Source organism: Hordeum vulgare, chromosome 2H (genome assembly GCF_904849725.1).
Source record: "Hordeum vulgare subsp. vulgare chromosome 2H, MorexV3_pseudomolecules_assembly, whole genome shotgun sequence".
Taxonomy (NCBI): domain Eukaryota; kingdom Viridiplantae; phylum Streptophyta; class Magnoliopsida; order Poales; family Poaceae; genus Hordeum; species Hordeum vulgare.
Window position 1 is genome coordinate 261384473 of NC_058519.1, and position 6000 is coordinate 261390472.

Below are 6000 nucleotides of genomic sequence, written 5' to 3' on the forward strand. Positions count from 1 at the left end.
TAAAGAACGAAGATTAGGACTGGTTCTGAAATCAAGAGAGAATACTATGGCGCGCCTGAGGTAATGCCATCTCCTTTAGCAAGCGTGAGGTCACGAAGCTTAAATAGACATTTATAAAATTTAGGATCATTGGGCTTCATTTCTTGAAATAATAGATTTTTGGAAAATGGTATCAAGATTTTTCAATGAGTAGTTGGGATATCTTTTCTCCAAATCTTTCCACAAAATATAAGCACACTCAAAGTTCTTCATTTGATTAAGCACATTTCTTGGCAATCCCCTAATGATGAGATTAACAGTTTCAAGATTACCAAGCATATTAAATTCATCATCACGAGAAGGAAGCAAGGGATCAATGGGAGGCACATAGGGCTTTTTAACATGTTTGCTCAAATGGAATCCATCAAAGATAGCAAGCATTTCATCTTTCCATTGTCTATATTACTCCCCATTGAGAACAGGCACTCTACAACTAAGCATCCCCAAACTACACACATCCATCTTCCTCCAATGGTGATGAAACCAAGGACATGGAGACCAAGGCTCTGATACCAATTGCGAGCTCACTAGAAGGGATATCTAGACGGGGGTGAATAGACTACTTTCATAAATAAAAAACTTGTCTTTTCCCATTTTTAATTGTTGGCATATTTTAGGAATTCTAAAAATTCTAGTGCAGCCTAAACATGCTAGTCAACATATATGGCAACGGAAAGTAAAGACAGTGTACATGTAATTAAGGAGTAAATGAAGACAAAACAAAAAGATGGACACGGTGATTTTTGGCGTGGTTCTGACAGGCGGTGCTATCATACATGCACGTTGGTGGAGACTTCAACCCATGGAGGGTAACAGCTGCGAGTGTCCGCCGAGGGCTCCAGCCACAAGGGGTCCATGAAGAAGCGGCCTTGTCTATTCCACAATGGCATATGTATACACAGGACTAGCCTCACTCGGGGTAGATCTTCACAAAGTAGGCGATGTCCTTGCCCTTACAAACTTCTTGGTTCAACTCCACAACACGAAGTAGGAGGCTCCCAAGTGACACCTAACCAATCTAGGAGGCACCACTATCCAAAAGGTAATAGATGTGGTACAATGATGAACTACGTGCTCTTGTGCTTCAAAACATACTCTCCCCAACACTCGGTCACTCTCTCATAGATTTGGCATGTGTATAAGAGATTGATTGTGTTGAAAGCAACTTGGGGAGGCTAGAGACCAAGTTTCAAATGGATTGACTCGAATATCTTGATCTCAACACATGAGTAGGTGGCTCTCTCTTAGGAAAAATGAATATGGCAAGAGTATGTGTGTTCTGAGTGCTTCCTATGCAAATGAGAGGTGGTGGATGGGTATATATAGGCACCTCCAAAAATCCAACTGTTACAACATTATTGCCCTACTCGCTGGAACTGAAATGAATCTCGGTGGAACCGAGTTCCCAAAAATGTGGCAACTTTCGAATTCTTGGTGAGACCGATATAGAAATGTCGGTGGTACCGATATGGTGACCTAGGGTAGTTTCCAAATCTCAGTGACACCAATTCCTTGCCTCGAAAAATCCAATTCTTGAAAATGACAAACCAGAAAGTTGGTCAGTGATTTTCGGTGGCACCGAAGTGGAATTTGGTGGTACTGAGATTCTAGGGTTTGGCAAAGGTTTTGTGTGGGGAAAATCGGTAAAGCCGAGTGGAAAATATTGGTGTCACCAATTTTGTTGTTTAGGGTTTGGACAGAGAATTTTGTGGGAGAATGGCTGAGTAGTTTTGGTAGCTATCTCTAAGCACTTGAGCAACCAATTCATCATAGATACATCACCCCCTTTTAATAGTATTGGCTTTCCTATGGACTCAAATGTGATCTCTCACAAATATAAAATGTAGAGTCGTTTAGCCTGAAGCTTGGTCAATCCTATTCCATTCCTTCCTTGGGGCTTCTCCACACAATCCTTAGCCAATGCTCTCTGTGGACTATACCTGAAATATACTAGGTAAAAGTGTAAGTCAAAGAGACAAAGTATGTTGTCATGAATTAGCAATACCACCAATGGAGCATATGTGCTTTCAAAGTATCTACATGATGCAATATGTTTATGGAGTATCCCCTGATCATCTTTTTATCACCTGATTTTGGCATCAAGGTGTATCTCATAATTGTGTTGGTGGTGGGTAGTCCTATTTGCAAAAACTAGACTCATCCTAGCTTGTGGGACTTCAAGTACTCCTTGGGTACTGTGTTATGCAAGTTGGCCATGGAGTTGTGGTTCATCTTGGCCTCGGTATAAATGTCCAGATCACATTCCTGCACCTTTGGGTCTCCTAAGATGGTATCCCACTCTTCAACCGTGGATTGATATCTAGTGCCTTCTGTCATCCACAAAATTCTACCATTTGGATAGAAGTGAGTTGGCGAGTAGAATTGCATGATCATCTTATCATTCCATGCTTTCATTTTTCTACAAATAAAGCTCTCAATTTCTATGGCCCTAAAAGTTTCATGCACATGAGGGCAATAGTATTCATTCTCTTTGATGTAGTCCCAATCTACATACCTCGTGTCACTCAGAGCTGGACTCTTCTCCGACATGAAGGTCTCATAAAAGACTTGATGCTCCTTTGTGTGGAAGTGAGCATTAATTGTAGTCCTCCTCCTGACAGCGTATGGATCAGTTGCTCTCCACTTCATGAGCCCTTGATACTTCCTCTCCTTCATGTTTTCATCTATAGGGTGTTCATCATTGTGCTTTGGTAGATGTGATCCTAGCTTCCCCAAAACAACAATTTCTTCTTCCTATGTAGCAGCATCTCTTGAAGTAGAACCCTTATTCTTCTCAGCTGCAGGTATATCTCTAGTAGTGATCTTTGGCTTAGAGGCTACAACCTTCTTCGCCTTGGGAGCATATGTCTTGGCTTTGGATGCTGGCTTGCTGGGCATAGCATCTTTCATCGGTTTCCTCTGCTTGGAAAGAGGTGGGTTAGGTGGATCTTATTCTTCTTATTAATATTCATCTGGGTACTCGCGTGTAGATGGTTGAACAACTACTTTAACAAATCTAGTCATCTGCCTCTTTTGTCCTAGCTTCTTGGCTTGCTTGATGTTGGTAGGAGCAACTAGGGGTTTTGCTCCCCCGTTAGCAGACTCAGGGGCCCTCACTGTATCTAGGTTGGCATACTCCTTTCTCATAGTCTTCTTCTTGGCAGATACATCGTCTGGGATGAAATCTTCATCCTCGTCATCTGCATTTAGCTTTCTCATGGCCTTGGTGGTTGCCTTGGGAAAGCCATGTGAACTGGGGGTGCCTGGGTCTGACTGGCTCCTCTCAAGACTAGTGCGTGAATCAATATCAACACTTCGCTCTCTCAAATCATCGCCACTGTCCTCTAAGCCTAACATGATGAAACTCTGACACTATGAATAGAGTATGAAAAGATCAGCATCAACAAACACAGATATTTTGCATAAAGTGAACTCAAAATCTAAGTTTCAGAATTCCGCAAAGTGGGTTTCATTTCCAATGAGTTTTAATTTTTGGAGCATCCGAGACTGACTTTATCATTTAATAGAGTCTTGGTCACCTTTTTAGTTTCACTAAGAAAGGCAGCTCGGTCTCATTGAGAGAGTTCTCAGAAACCCTAAAACCCAAATTGGTCAGACCAATTTGTTTGCACTCGATGACATGGATACGCACTTGGCGGAGCTCTAAAACTAGATTTCTTCGTTTAGATAATCTAATGAAATTATTTTGTGGATGGATGACTTAAATCATTGGCAAGAGTGAACGAATCCTAATGCGCAAGATTTGAAGGAAGGAGAGCACAAGGGGCCCAAACCTTACTCTAATCCACTAAAGGTTAAATGATGGTGATGACGGCAGAGATTATTGTCGTTGATGGCAATGAAATCCTGCGGTGAGGGCGCATAGGAGGGGAGGAAGAAGTGTGAAGACACGAGCGGCGGTAGCAGAGGGTTGCGGGAGACTAAGGGATTGAATAATTTTTCAATTTCAGGTCTGCGGGTACATATACCCACCTGCTGCACGTGACACCGATTTTGTAATTTCTGTGCCACCGAGTTTCTTAACTGCTAGAGGACAAGGAAACTTGGTGAGGCTGATATTATAAAATCGGTGGTACTGAGGTTAAAAAAAACTAGATCAACCCTAGTGCTTCTGTGAAACCGAGTTTGTAGAGTTGGTTACACCGAGAGGCACATGGGAGATTTTGGAAGTATGCTCTTGACGAAACGGAACTCCGAGTACTCCTCACACAGAGCATACAAAAAGTGCTTGCTCAAATTTTGTGATGAAGCATGAATAGAATTTGAGACGTGAACACAAAGATAGCTAAAGGGGGGGGGGGTACTTAGTCATTCTTGTATATATAATTCGCCAAATAACAACAATTGGATATCCTCGAATGGGTAAAAATCTGTGTACCAACATGCTCACACAATAAGATGTCAAATGAAACATGACAAGCATGCACATCCACTCTAGTATCAACCAAGCACTTTGGTGATTATGAAGTCATCCATTTATGAGTAAATTGACTTAGGAGCCAATTAAAGATAATTGATCATATGTAATGTTCATCGTTTCAGCACAAGTTGCGTTACCACTTTTACATAAAGCTTTCAATGTGTTCACATCTTTTGAGATGCTTTGAGTCAAGTCTTAGAGTAAAGATCCCCCTTGACGTGACATCCCCCTAAGAGGGACAAACTAACCTTGGGTTTTGTCATAGAAGCCTTCATGTAGGTGTAGTAGTGGTGGATGCTCCAAGTTTATGAACATCATATTGAGTTGGGAGCAATCCTTGTTGTTTCATACTCTTCTCACCTACATGGGTTAGTCCCACACAGGGACCAAATACAAGGATATCGATGGGTATGGAGTGAGGCACATACGAGATGATGTCCATCGATACATTAATTCTCTTGTACATTGCTTACCTTGGATGGAATATGTGACTCCTTGAACTAATGCATGGCGTTGGAGTTGATTTTGTTAGGGAGTCACCCCTCAAGAACTTCTCTAGTTTTTATTCTTGGGTATAGACATCTAATTGATGGGGATCCTTTAAGGTAGCACTTGATGAAATAGAGCTAGTGGTGGCCTTGGGAACCCACTTGACCATTGCTTGGGATTCTTCTTCAAATGAGTCAATATCATCTGGAAGCTTGTCCTTGCCCTTGAGCTTGTGATCTTGTGGTGGAAGGTTGTCTTGAGAATTTGTTCCCTTGGGGAGAGTAGGATCATACTTCTCCTTTTGGGGAACAAACTTCTGATTGGGGTATTGACCTTCTTCCCATTGAACTCCATTGGCATTGAATTAGCCAATGCCTTGTTTTGTCCGGTGTCCTCCTTGCTTGTGTGCAATCGCCTCGAATTGCTTACTTTCAAGAAGACTCTTGAAGACACCTCTCTCTAAAATATCTTTCAATAAATTGTTTTCTTTAAATTATTTTCTTTCTCAAGTGTAACTTGGCTAAGAGAATCATTAGTGTAATCAATAGAGCTACTAGAAAAAACATCATTTGATTTTGCATTAGTGTTGTTGTTACAAGATGAAGAGAACTTTTTTCCTTTGTTACTAGTTTGCTTAGACTTAACTAGTGGAACAAAAGTAGACTAGAGTAATCGTTTGTCTAGATAACAAGAACCCTTCTTTCAAAGATCATCATTAATCGCTTTAAGAAACTCAGGCCCTACTCTAAATTTAGCTTTTCGAAGCGTAGCTTCTCATGAGTTCTTACAAGCTCCCTATAATCTTCTAGAGTATATTTATGGGCTAACTTAAGAGTGTTTAATTATTTATTTAGATGCCTAATCTCCTTCTTATCATCATGACATGACTTAGCTTGACTAGCATGATTATCATCCAGTTCATTTTGCCTATCATTAGTAGTTTTATCAAGGACCAAGTCATCATCTCCAAGTAAGTAATCCTCATCACTATTAAAGTCAAACTATTTAGTGTGTGATGCCTTGGGGCCTTT